General features: G+C 40.0%; 1 long non-coding RNA gene across 1 annotated transcript in view; it reads right to left on the bottom strand.

Moving 5' to 3' along the window:
* The window catches only part of LOC107982679 (uncharacterized), a 49,491-nt gene extending 34,524 nt beyond the window's left edge, over positions 1 to 14,967 (bottom strand). The window contains exon 1 of the long non-coding RNA XR_010004096.1: positions 12,827 to 14,967. This is a non-coding gene — a long non-coding RNA (uncharacterized LOC107982679). The remainder of the gene's footprint in view (positions 1 to 12,826) is intronic.

The raw sequence follows: 14,967 nt of genomic DNA, 5'->3' as shown, positions 1-14,967 counted from the left end.
CACTGTGAGAGCTGTTCGACAGTGGAACTCTCTCCCCCGGGCTGTGGTGGAGGCTCCTTCTTTGGAGGCTTTTAAGCAGAGGCTGGATGGCCATCTGTCAGGGGTGCTTTGAATGCGATTTCCTGCTTCTTAGCGGGGGGGTTGGACTGGATGGCCCATGAGGTCTCTTCCAATTCTATTATTCTATGATTCTATGAAAAATACCTCCTGCCTCATGATTTCTACTCTGTGCCTCAGCTGTTGATATGGTGATTGTTCCAGTATAGGATCTACTTCTAGACATACACACATACACCCTAGGGTTCACTTGTTATGAGCGAGATGATGCCATGGCTTTCTACTTGATATGGCACATTCCTCTCCATCGTATTCTGTGTATGTCCATGTGCTTTAAAGATGGGAAGAATGGAGGAATGGGGGAGAGAGAAAATGTATGAAATGGAGATGAGTGGCAACAAAGACCCACTGAAGAAGGGGACACCCAATAAAGCCAAAGCAGAGCCTATGATGTTGCAAACGATGTTCCATTCGTTTTATGTAACTTAACCTTTCTTCACAAACTTTATTTCTGATTAGAGCCACTAGGTGGCGCTTGATTATACAGTTATGAGTGGTTCTCAAAATGTGAAAGCTAAGTCACACTGCCCTTTAGCATGCAAATCAGGAAACCAGGTAACAGCAGCTTCAGAGCAGTCATTTTCTTTAGAAAGGAGGAAAAGGATTAAACTCCTTCTCTGCATCTTTCAGGAATCTGACCTTGTTAGGAATCTATTCATATAATTGAAATATGCTAACTGACTTAACATCTAGATTAGATCGTAGCCAGGGCATTTTTTTCAAATCACCTACCAAGTAATTTAATTTTAGGGGAGACTTCATGTTGTCCAGGGATAGTGGGAGAGATGCAGTATTGGTTAGACAAAGGAATCACTCTCTAATTTGAAAAAAGAAAAAGAGAAAAAGAATGCTAATGTCAGACAATAATAGATATTAAGGGTATTTGGGAGGTGAACGTGTATCCAAACTGATTACAAATACCAAAACATCCTAAATTTTGTTCTTGTTCATTCCAATTTTATTTTGCAAATCCAGCTATGTTTTGTTAATCACCAAATATTTTCTGTCAGCATGGACTACTATCAGAGACTTTTTATATTAGCTCCCCACATCAATTTATTTTAATCCAGTATAAAATCAGAAAAAATAGGAATAAAATCTGGGATTTTTCACTCAGTCCGGATATGCCCTGATTCAGATTTTCACAGGAAATTTTGGAATTGGCTGATGTGGGATATACTTTATCTTGACTCATGTACTTGTCTAAAACATACCCTACTTCCATTGTTTTAGGGGTTTTTTTTTTCATTTCAGGAGAAATTTGAGAAACTGCAAGTTGTTTCTGGTGTGAGAGAATTGGCTGTCTGCAAGCATGTTGCCCAGGGGACGCCCAGATTTTTTATCATCCTTTGGCAGGCTTCTCTCATGCCCCCACATGGGAAGCTGGAGCTGACAGAGGGGAGCTCACCCCGCTCCCCGGATTCAAACTGCCAATCTTTCAGTCAGCAGTCCTGCCAGCACAAGGGTTTAATCCGTTGCACCACCATGTTTTGAAAAAATGCTTCCAAGCAGTAGATGGTTGAATCTGTGGATACAGAATCTGTGCATATGGATGACCAACTGTGTATAAAGGATTTTGAATGAATATGCCCAAATAGATTCTTGTATTCTTTTCATTTTTCTACCAGTGCAGATAGTATTTTGCTGACTTAGACTATTAAAATAACTAATATTCCTTTGGGTAGTCAGGGAAAGCCAGAGGACAAAATGAGTTTGAATCGATACCAACAGAGCCAGGGATCCTGAGTAACTTTGTCTCCTCACCATTTTGTTGTTGAGAAAACTGACAATTTATACTTTCCAGGCTGTAATATGCTGAGAGAAACACAATTATCTTTTCAGTTTCTCTGATGTTTACATTGAGGTTCTCAGCTCAAAAGCTATGAATAAAAATGCATAATCAGGAAAAGGTGCATAAAAGGCATGTTTTCATGTAGAAAAATCCATATATTGAAGGGGAAACAAAATGTGTATTTTAGGAAGATGTATAAGGCGTATATTAGTGAAAGATGTATTTTTGTGTAGTTAAACAGCCTATTGATAGATTAATACAGAAACTAGACACAATGGGCTTATAACTGCTTATACGTGAAATTGACACGGGATAGATATAAAGTTGGTCTTCTGTATGTATCAGATTCTGTATCCACTGTTTGAAAATATTATCCACCTCTGGAAAAAAACCCAAAGGAAATACTTATTTTTACCAATGTATATAAGGGACATCATTTTATTATGCCATTGTACATGGGCCCGGTTCTGTTCAACATCTTTATTAACGACTTAGACGAAGGGTTAGAAGGCACGATCATCAAGTTTGCAGATGACACCAAACTCGGAGGGATAGCTAACACTCCAGAAGACAGGAGCAGAATTCAAAACGATCTTGACAGACTAGAGAGATGGGCCGAAACTAACAAAATGAAGTTCAACAGGGACAAATGCAAGATACTTCACTTCGGCAGAAAAAATGGAAATCAAAGATACAGAATGGGGGACGCCTGGCTTGACAGCAGTGTGTGCGAAAAAGATCTTGGAGTCCTCGTGGACAACAAGTTAAACATGAGCCTACAATGTGATGCGGCAGCTAAAAAAGCCAATGGGATTTTGGCCTGCATCAATAGGGGAATAACGTCTAGATCCAGGGAAGTCATGCTCCCCCTCTATTCTGCCTTGGTCAGACCACACCTGGAATACTGTGTCCAGTTTTGGGCACCGCAGATGAAGGGAGATGCTGACAAGCTGGAAAGCGTCCAGAGGAGGGCAACTAAAATGATTAAGGGTCTGGAGAACAAGCCCTATGAGGAGAGGCTTAAAGAGCTGGGCATGTTTAGCCTGCAGAAGAGAAGGCTGAGAGGAGACATGATAGCCATGTACAAATATGTGAGGGGAAGTCATAGGGAGGAGGGAGCAAGCTTATTTTCTGCTGCCCTGCAGACTAGGACACGGAACAATGGCTTCAAACTACAGGAAAGGAGATTCCACCTGAACATCAGGAAGAACTTCCTCACTGTGAGGGCTGTTCGGCAGTGGAACTCTCTCCCCCGGGCCGTGGTGGAGGCTCCTTCTTTGGAGGCTTTTAAGCAGAGGCTGGATGGCCATCTGTCGGGGGTGCTTTGAATGCGATTTCCTGCTTCTTAGCGGGGGGTTGGACTAGATGGCCCTTGAGGTCTCTTCCAACTCTACTATTCTATGATTCTATGATTCTATGACTTGAGGGACTTGAGCATCCACAGATTTTGCTATCTGTGGAGGGTCTTGGAACCAAACTCCAGCAGATACCAAAGAACCACTTGTAGATCAATGCATGTATCTTTGAGCACCTTTTATCCCTATAGTAGTTTCTAGATTGTAACTTCTACATTCCCTCACCATGTTTATGGGCAAATAAGAGAGGTAGGCATTTATCACAACAGACAGGCAAATCTCGATTACAGCTGGACAACAGCATCTCTTCCTTTGGTTTATCACATGACGTCATTCTTTTCCTGCTGCTCTCTTGGTGAGAAACAGCTTGGAAAGCATTTCTCTTACAGACACAAATAATCCATTAATGACCTCCTTTTGTAAAAGAGATGCTTTTTAGGAATGACGTCATGTGATGAGTCCAAGGGCACCAGCCTGTTGTCTCACAACCTTCATGTTGTGAAGCAAACGGGAACATACACTTTGAAGATAATCTCTTATAAGCATTCAGGCTATTATGCTGTTTTGACTTAATCCATAGCCCTGCACTTGATCTTTCCCGCTGTCTATTAGCTACCCATGCCTTCCTCCCCATTTATGCTCTACTCCGTGAATGTGTACCTTCCAATATTTTATATTTATTTTTGAAGCAGATACGCCATTACAGCAAAAAAAAAAAAATCTAATTTAAAAAAATGGGAAAGGTGGTTTGTTATTTGGGGAGGATTTGACAGTTGTCTAGTTGCAATGATAGGGACTAGACAGGGGAAGCATTATAGGCAGAGGACATAATCAGAGGTCATCTTTAGTGATCAACAAAGGATTTATTTATTTATCATGTCAGAAGTGAATTGAGGTTAGTTATAATATATTTAAAAACAAGTAAAAGCAACCTCATTCTGGGAATAGTGAAGGGAAAAAATGGAGAGGTGAGGAGAATAGTGCTCACTCTAGCTACTGGTATCATAACTGCAGTGCACCAGAGACGGAAATGGAAAAACAGTGATATTGAGAGCTATTTACGGGGATTTCCCATTAACAGAAAGGTGCACGATAATTATTGAAATGCACACCAGCAACTGGACAGTCACAATGTTGTGTGATAAGGAATGGTCACAGACACTATTTTACAGCTGCAATAGTGCTGTGCTAGCCTCATCTAAAAAAGTCCCAAGGCAAAACTGCTGTTGTCTTGCTGTAATTGTGATTTGCTTGCCTTGTGTGATAAACTTCATAGACCAAAACACCTGAAAGGTAGAGATATTCACCCTTGTTTTAGTCCACAGCATCACAGAACATTTCATCTACGATGACTCACCTTAAAGCTCTGTTATAATACAATGAGAGTCAACAGAAAAGCAGGCAATCAATTTTTGTCACCTGGAAAAGTGCCAAGACTCCCTGTCTCCTAATCTGCTGTCTTTTCTAGATCTAGGGAATGCATTTACCTGTGCTCTAGCCATATGGATATATCAGGCAAAGGGGATAAAAAGGGAAATATTACCACGCGTTATACGATAAGGAAAAACAGTTGCTGTGAACCAGTCTTGGAGTAAACGTGTTTGCCATTTTCTGTAAAACCTGCATAATTTTCATAGGAGTAGACAAGATCTATAATTCTGATAACTTTCTTTTCGAGTTATTCATAATTGTTACTTGTCCCTTTAGAAATTTAGGGCTTGTAAAACAAAACTCTGTTCTCTATTCTCAACTGCAATTGTATACTTCATCTCCTCGGTTCCTTATTCTTTTTTAAAAAAATTATAGTTACATCAGTGTTCCAGGATTATTCAACAGGTTATAAACTACACAAGATGTAGTTTTTTAAACTTCTAAAGCAATTTAAAAATAATAATGTTCAAATCTCAGAATCTTTACTGCAGCTCATGTTTTCATGGTGTCTGCTCCCACTCCCATGTCCCTCTGTCCTCTCTGCTCCCCAACTGATGCATAAAACTCACAAATTAGAGAGGCAGGAGGAAAAAATCATGCTATGTGACCTATTCTTCACCCCTGCCCCCTTGTTGCTCCAATTGAGTCAGAGCACATTCAGTATCTAGGAAAAGGCAGAAGTCTGGCTATGGTACATAGAAATGTAGTTCCTTACAACCATGGCCATTACATTAATTAATGTCAAAATGTTGTTTATATCTTACGTTTTAATGGTTTTATTACTTAAATCATAGTTATACATTATTGTTCAGACATATGATTTGGTTTACATGTATGTTCGGCATTGAATGTTGCCATTATTATGTTGTAAACTGCTTTGAGTCCCCCCAGAGGTGAGAAAAGCGGTATATAAATACATTAAATAAATACAGGCAAAAGAGCAACACCATCACAGCTCATTACAGGCAGTTCCCGAATTACAAACATCTGCCTTAGAAACAACTCATAGTTAAGAATGGGGGTTAGACAACAGGAGTGAGAGAAATCTACTCCTAGAGAATCAAGAGTTATTATAGGGAAAGGTGCCTCCACTGAAGCTTTCTTGTTCAACAACAAACCAAATTATTCAAAATCCAGTCACAGGGACAGAAAGTGAAGTGAAATCTTCTGAACAGGCGTATAGACAGTAAAACAAACACCTTTATTTATTTATTTGGCGATCCCTCTTTCTCTAAGTATGATGGCTTTCCAAGTGTCTTCGTGGTGAGTATGTAGGTGACTGTGGACTGGAGCCCTATTTTTGACCCGCATGTTCTTCCGTAGTGAGGGCATCGGTTTCCAGGTGGAAGGCAGTCCCGGTCAGGGTTGGCCTTATGCGCCTTCCTCTTGGCATGTTTCTCTCTTTCACCCCCTATTCATGCCTCTTCAAATTTCACAGCACTGCTAGTCACAGCTGACCTGCAGTTAATGTGCTCAAGGGCCAGGGCTTCCCAGTTCTCTGTGTCTATGCCACAGTTTTTAACATTAGTTTTAAGCTCATTTTTAAATCTCTTTTCCTGTCCACCAACATTTCATTTTATGTTCTTGAGTTGGGAGTGTGGTAACTCCTTTGGGAGATGGTGATTGGGCATTCGGTCAACGTGATCAGTCCAGCGGAGTTGATGGCTAGGAGTATCGCTTCAGTGCTGGTGATCTTTGCTTCTTTCAGCATACTGACATTTGTCCGCCTATCTTCAGAAGAGATTTGCAGGATTTTTTGAAAGCAATGCTGATGGAATCGTTTGTGGAGTTGAGTGTGATGTCTGTAACAGTCCACGGTTCACAGACTATAACAGGTTTGGAAGGACAACAGCTTTATAAACAAACATTTTGGTGTCCATACGGATGTCCCCATCCTCAAACACTCTGCTTCATTCGGAAAAATGCTGCACTCGCAGAGCTTAGGCGGTGTTGTATTTCAGTGTCAATATTGACTTTTGTGGAGAGGTGGCTGCTAACACAGGGGTGTTGACCATCCCTATGTTATACAAAGCTGCAAAAAGTCAGGGGATGCTATGATTTTTAACTTTGAATGTTTTAATGGATTTTAACAGTGGCCCCTTCCAGACAGGCCCTTATATCCCAGGATCTGATCCCAGGTTTTCTGTTTATCCCAGATTATCTGGCAGTGGAGACTTCTTTTTAGGTTTTCCCCTGACATTGTCTAGTCAAGTCAGACTCTGGGGGTTGGCGCTTATCTCCATTTCTAAGCCAAAGAGCCAGCGTTGTCCATAGACACCTCCAAGGCCATGTGGCCGGCATGACTACATGGAGCGCCATAAACCTTCCTGCCAGAGTGGTACCTATTGATCTACTCACATTTGCATGTTTTGGAACTGCTAGGTTGGCAGAAGCTGGGGCTAACAGCGGGATCTCATCCCACTCCCCGGATTCGATATAATCGAGATCCTGGAATATAGGGTCTGTCTGGAAGGACCTGGAAAATGTTAATACTGTTATGTTTAAATCTGTTTTAATGTTTGTACATTTTAAATTATGTGGTCATACTTTTAATTGTAAGCCACTTTGAGTCTCCTTCAGGAGAGATAAGTGGAGTATAAATGATAATAATAAATATATTATTATTATTATTATTACAGACATATCTCAGGCCTCTTCTACACTGCCATATAAAATCCAAATTAACTGCTTTGAACTGGATTATATGCCAGTGTAGACTCATATAATCCAATTCAAAGCAGATAACATGGATTATCTGTTTTGATGATCTGGATTATATGGCAGTGTAGAAGAGGTCTTAGTTAACAAAGCTTCTGACAAAAAAATCCCCATTTTACAAGTTTTTTAAAAAACACATGGCCAGATCTTCTTTTGTTCCTCATCCTGTCTACTGATTTTTTTAATTTTTTATTTAGCAGCAACAGTATTGGGAGGGCCTTTGAAATGTAACCCGAAGGACACTGTTGAAGATGCGTCAAAAGAGGATCAAACTATAAGTATTCAATAGCCAGATGGAATATTGTCTTTCACCAGAAAATTCAAAAGGTGTGTAATTACTTTTGGAAATAGCATCAGGCAGCCTTGGTAGACTGAAATAAGTTTCATTCATGACTATAGAACAGGTGTGGACAAACTGGCTGTTAGGAATTGTGGAAGCTGAAGTCCAAAACACCTGGAAGCTCAAAGTTTGCCCATGCCTGCTATAGAACAAATCTTAGATGATTTGTGAGAATTATTATTCCTGGAAAGGTGGCCTGCACACATACGGTATTTACCATGAACAGGCCTGGCTCCAAGTACTGAAAACTGCATGTAAAGCTTACCATCATTTACTTTGTAGAGATTACTTTGGACCATTGTCATTAACAGACATGTCAATACTACTGCTACTTTGTAATTGGTACTGTTGCTACTGTTGCTGTTACTATATTTTCCTGCCCTTCTCCCGACTTAAGATGATTTGCAAAATTTAAATCATATACAGTTTAAAAAACTGTATCACAGAAAATAAAAATAATTAAACCATATATAAAATTAAAAACAGTTCAAAGCATAGCAATCAAAAGAACAATAAACATAAACAACACAGGCACATGAAAAGTCTTTCCCTCAAGCAGTTGGCCCTCAAAGATCTGCCAAAAGATAAAGTTCTTCACCAGCCTATAAAAGAATAGCAAGAAGGTGCTTGTTTAACATCTCTAAGAAAGGGCGTTTCTTAGAGCCTGGAAGAAGTCAGTCTCTTATATTTCCACCAGATGTACCTGTGAAGAGGGTGGGACAAAAAGAAGGGTTTCGCCAGAAGATCTCGAGGCATGGGAAGGCTCATATAGGGAGATGTGATTTTTTTAGGTAACCTGAACCTTGTGGGGTTTGTAGCTCAAGACCAGCACTTTGAATTGTGCCTGAAAAGAGACTGGCACTTCATGGAGTTGCTGCAAAGGAGAGCTGGATGCTCCCTGTAGCTAGCCCCAGTTAGCAATGCCTGAAATTTGCTTGGGGACTTACATCTTTATAAGTGGATTTATTTCAGTGGGAAATAGAAACAAGCAGTTCCACAACATTGATATCTAGCAAGGGGCTGCCTGTTATGTTATTATTGTGGGGCCTGCTAAGTGACTGTTGTGTTTCCAGACCAATGCACAATGTGACCGATATGTAACATGATCGAAGCACTATGAGATCAGGTGTGCAATGGGTCCAATATGCAATTGTTGGAAACTCCAACAACCCATCAGCAATGATGGAGCCTGCCAGAGCCTTTCCATTTGTACCAATATGCTGGTGATGGCATTACATCTCACTTCTGGGCCAAATTCTAGATCAGTGCTTTAAAGACTGATGCAGGGGACCAGCAATCCTATTGCATATTTGTTTCATTGGCTACAACTACCATATTTTATCGCATAATAATCATACTTTTAATCCCTTGCTTTGGCTGAAAAAAGGGAGTGCGACTATTATGCGGTGAAAAAAAATCCAGGTATGGGGCTTCACTTGGCCAGCAGCTGAGTAGCTGGAAAGAGGGCAAGCACACAGGCAAATCACTCACCCACACACCCACCCCTTTGGAGCTCTGGGGTTTCACTTGGCCAGTAGCTGAGCAAAGCCCCATAAGTCCAAGGGGGCAGGTGTCATGATGGCAGGGCTCTGCCAGTACAGAGGCAGAAGTGAACCAAAATGAATACCCAGCTTGTGTCAAATTGTTTAATTAAAGCAGCACTTACTGTCTGGCAGTTTTCGTAGTCCAAATTTAAAACAAAGAGAGCACTCAGCCACAGAATATAAAACAAAGACGGATAGCAAACGCCAATATAGGTTCAAAAAAACACCATAGTCAAGGGTTCAATTATTAAAGTCCAAGGGTCAAGAGTCTTTAACGTAGTCAATAGCCAGTCCAGAGATTCAAGGTTCCAGGGTTCCAAAAGTTCAGGAGACAAGTCAAGATACTGAAAACCCACAAACCTGGTGGAAAAACCAGCAGCATCCACAACCAAAGTAAGACAAATACTTTTCACCAGAGGATCAGCCTCCAGGCTAGCTCCTTATATCCAGTAAAACCCAGCTGCAACCTATCTCTTGCATGCTTCCACTCTTAAATGCTTTCATTTGTAACTCTTACTTACAGATTACTCAGCCCTTTAGAACTAAGACTTATATTAACCCCTTCCATCACCAACTACTAGGCCTGACACGACCAACCACCATCAACTGCAGAACATGATACATAACAGCAGGTGCACGGGTGAGTGAATGAAGGGTGTGATTATTACATGACGAAAGAAAAAAAAATACAATTTGGGGTTCCCAAAAAGTGGGGGTGACTCTCTCCCGGTGGGGACTATTTATTTACATAGTGAAATATGATACCTCTTTCTTCCCTGCAAACATGATGTAGACCAAAAGTCAATGGTTCACAGAGGAGTTCATCACATTGAAGCAGGGAAGTGTATGGAAGAGTAGGTTTATCATAGAGTTTATCATACTGGGGGAAACTAATAATAAAGTCATACTGGATGACCTAGATTCCTAAAAAGAACATTTTAAATCTAATTTGTGGATAATCAAATCTGCAAAAGTCAAAACTGTAAATGTAGAGGGGTGACTGTGGTCACAGATCTCCCACATAGTAGCTGATTTTGCCCTACAGCCTTTACTTTGGAGATGAGGAACTTTTAACCCTCCAGATGTTTCAGATTTTGATTACATTAACCTCTACCCAGCATCGATTAGGGAGTTCAAAACCAAAATACCCAGAGGGCAAAAGTTTTCAATCCCTGCATTAACTGAAAGATGATATCCCTATAAAAATTCTAAGCAAAGATCCCAAAACAACAAATAACTGTGTTTCTCGTTTTAGACAATATTAACTCATAAATAGGAAATTGTATTTTACTCCTAGAACCTCGAATTGAATCCTTATCTGCAAGTTCCTGTTTCAAATTAATGTTGAAGTTTTCATGGCTTTGTCTTAGACATCGCACCAAAATTATAGCACACTTTGCAGTTGTTCATTGAAATCCCTTTTCTTTTCATGCTCTGCAAATGTTCAGCCGTTTTCAGCTCAGTTACTTGGTACTTCTCCCCAGAGAGTCTTAAGCTCCTTAAGAATCTCCAGGTTGCCAGATTTCTTATATTCTCTCCCTTTCATTCTCTCCAGGAAACTAATTTTATATCTTAAACTCTCGAGATTAGCTTGACGGCATCTTCCGTGTGTTCTGTGCAACAGCCCAGTAAAACGTTGCTTAATTGCTGCTTTTGCAGAATCCCAATGTGACAGTATTTGTCTTTAGACTATCGTTCTGGACAATAAATTCTACTCAGGCTGGAACGAGTAAGCTTTACTGTTGAAAGCCAAGCTGCATTAAAAATTAGATCTTTATCTAGGAATCCAAGTAACTATGGTTGCACTGCATACTCAATGGAAAAGTGATATGCAAGATGTGAATACCATAACTGACTTAAATGCTTTTCAAAAGAAAAAGAAGTGTTTCTAAATACAATAGTTAGTCTGGTTGGAAATCAAAATCAAAGCGCTTTTTGTTACTAATGACGAAATTGATTGACCTTTCTTCCCACTGTAGGATTGGACTGTGACTACAATTTAGCTGGATCTGAGCTCCTCTTGTTAATTTAGAGCAGAGCTTTCAAAACATTTTGGATTGGTAAAACGCTTTTTAGGAAGGCAACATTTCACAACACAGTAATTCAGTTTGCAAGCAAAACAGAGGTTAAACCAAGCTCTTATATGAGATAGACACAGAAGTTGTTGAAAATGCGACCCAAAACATGAACCCCTGAATCAATGGCTGTATATATGAGGAACCAATTGAAAGCCCATGATAACCTTTCCCCTAGTACCTTTCACTGAACCCATCTAGAATGTTGCACAAGCACTACATGCACACTTCAGGGAATGTCCAGGCATTTGTTAACACAATCCTTCCACAACACTCTAAGAGACACAACAGAACATATACAGTAGAGTCTCACTTATCCAAGACCCACTTATCCAAGGTTCTGGATTATCCAAGGCATTTTTGTAGTCAATGTTTTTAATATATCATGGTATTTTGGTGCTAAATTCGTAAATACAGTAATTACAACATAACATTACTGCGTATTGAACTACTTTTTCTGTCAAATTTGTTGTATGACATGATGTTTTGGTGCTTAATTTGTAAAATCATAACCTAATTTGATGTTTAATAGGCTTTTCCTTAATCCCTCCTTATTATCCAAGATATTCGCTTATTCAAGGTTCTGCCGGCCCGGATAGCTTGGATAAGTGAGACTCTACTGTAATAAGCTTAGGAAAAGCCACATTATCTGACTTGATTCTTGGGAACGTTTCCTCGCTTCTATTGCTAAATCAGACCCCTTCCCTGGGGTCTCCACTGAATTTTCCAACACCCTGGACACCTTGAAGTCACTCAACACATACACAAAATATAACAAAATTTATAGGGACAGAATGTATCTCATGAAAATCTTTCATTTATATTTTTAAATACACACACACACACACACACACAATAGCTTTCTAAGACCTACAGAGACATTCACAGGAACACCTCAGTCCAAAAGTAGCAGACTAAAATCCAGAACCTCAATCAGGGGTTGATAACTGATGATAAACTCCCTCCTGGGAACACAGAAGACTGGGTCACTTGAGGCGCTGAACAGGCTGCCTTCTGGAACCACGAGATGCAAGCTAACCTTAAGAAATGGGGCTACAAAGTGGAGTCCACGACATGCGAGTGTGGAAAAGAGCAAACCACAGACCACCTACAACAATGCAGTCTGTGCCCTGCCACATGCACAATGGAGGACCTTCTCGCAGTGAAAACAGAGGTACTCCAAGTGACCAGCTTTTGATCAAAGAACATTTAGTATAATGCCAAGTTTTTAACTTTGTTTGTGGGTTTTTTTAATACTGAATTAGCTTCTGACACGATAAATAAATCAATATAATTTGTAACATTGTGTCATTTCCTGTTATGCACTGCAGCCGACACATTAATGTGTACTGACACACACTTTGGAGTGTTATCCATAATTCGCATTACAATTGCAAACAAACTAAAAGCTGTTAAAATCATAACTTTACTAGACTTTTATAAGACTTACCTACCTAGAGACAAATATTCTTCGCTTAGCAACCTTGTCTTGTTCATGCCATCGTTTTTTTGGCAATATCAACATTTGTGAGCAACTATTTTCAAGGATGACGCACACGAAGAGCAAAATTGGAAACAAAATATCTGATGATGTTGGAGACAGCAACCTTCTCAAGCTTCCTCTATTTAATGTTTTATCTGTTTCATAATGTGTCTGTTTATTTCCTGAAGTGTATGACTTCTTTGGTTTGCAGTTTTCTTAGCTCTATGTACTTGAAGCAGTAGGAGGGGCTGGTGGTCATGTGACTGTTTAGGATGCATTTTAAAAAGGATGATAGTTGGGGAATGACAGTTGAGGCTTGAGTTTGTTTGAGTACAGAAGCCAGTGTTAAAAGTCAGAAGTCAGTTGAGGCTTGTGTCTGTTTGAGTACAGTAGCCAGTTTTAGAAGTCAGAAGTCTGTTGAGGCTTGAGTTCCTTGGAAGTAGGCTGTTATTAAAGAGAGCTGTACAAAGCAATATAGTTTTGAACAGACTGTTAAAGATTATAAGTTAAAGATACAAGTTGAAACATTTTAAAGTTTAGCCTGACAAGAAAGGTATCTGTATATTTAAATACATGAAATTATGGGTAAAGGCAAAGGTAAAGGGTTTCCCCTGACATTAAGTCTAGTTATGTTTGACTCTGGGGGTTGGTGCTCATTTCTAAGCTGAAGAGCTGGCGTTGTCCATAGACACCTCCAAGGTTATCTGGCTAGCATAACTGCATGGAGCGCCGTTACCTTTCCGCTGGAGCAGTACCTATTGATCTACTCACATTTGCATCTTTTTGAACTGCTGGCTTGGCAGAAGCCGGGGCTAACAGCGGGAGCTCAACACGCTCCCCGGATTCAAACCGCCAACCTTTTCGTCAGCAAGTTCAGCAGCTCAGTGGTTTAATCTGCTGCACCACCAGGGGTTCCCATGAGTAAAACAAGCATGTTATTTTACTACTACTTGAATTCAAGTCTACTTGAATCTTTGTCTGCTGAGAGCATCAAATAGAAACAAGATATTTATGTGCCCAGTGATCTTCCATTACCCAATAAACTAATGGAACACTCCTGAAACTCTGCTACCAAATAGGTTATGACCATAATTCAATAGTCCAATAGAGCCACAAGCGCGGCTGGTGGGAACGAGAGAGGGGCCCTTCTCCATGATTGCCCTCCGCCTCTGGAACTCCCTCCCTAAAGAAATAAAAATGACCCCCTCCTCCTCTCCTTTAAGAAACAGTTAAAGACAATTCTATGCACCTTAGTGTACGGAGAGGAGAAGGATTAACATAATTGTCACCCCATAGCAGCTATGGTCTAAGTGAAACTACAACAAATACTGAACATTTTCTGCAACTTGGTCATTTAATTCGGTCTGTGCAATAATGTTTTTACTGAGTGTCATGTTTAAATCTATTGTTTTTTCTAACTTGGAATTTTTATAATAATTGTCGTTTTATACTTTTGATATTAAGTGAAGTAGTTGTGGGATTGAATGCTTGCCATTTATATGTATGTTAACCACCCTGAGTCTCTCTGGGGAGAGAGGGAGGTCTAGAAATAAAGGTTTTTATTCTTCTTCTTCTTCTTCTTCTTCTTCTTCTTATTATTATTATTATTATTATTATTATTATTATTATTATTATTATTATAGGGTTGTTGTATGTTTTCCGGGCTGTATGGCCATGTTCTAGAAATATTTTCTCCTGACATATCGCCCACATCTATGGCAGGCAGGCATCCTCAGAGGTTGTAAGGTAACACATATTATTATTATTATTATTATTATTATTATTATTATTATATTGACACAACGACGTTGTATGACACAGCAAACAAGATAGATATGCTGGATTTCATATCACAAAATCACAAGTCGAACACTTCCCAAGTGTCTAGGACTGTGTGATGTATTTTCGGATGATGCGTGCAGATCCCAGTAGGGTGGCCTTTTGCAGTTGGCAGATCGTGATTTTGTCAATGTCTATTGTTTCCAAATGCCGGCTGAGATCTTTTGGCACAGCACCCAGTGTGACCATCACCACCGGGACCACCTGCACTGGTTTCTGCCAGAGTCTTTGAAGTTCAATCTTGAGGTCCTGATAGCGGCTGAGTTTTTCCTG

Source organism: Anolis carolinensis, chromosome 3, assembly GCF_035594765.1.
Source record: "Anolis carolinensis isolate JA03-04 chromosome 3, rAnoCar3.1.pri, whole genome shotgun sequence".
NCBI classification, from domain to species: Eukaryota; Metazoa; Chordata; class Lepidosauria; order Squamata; family Dactyloidae; genus Anolis; species Anolis carolinensis.
This window is presented reverse-complemented; position numbering and strand designations above follow the sequence as displayed.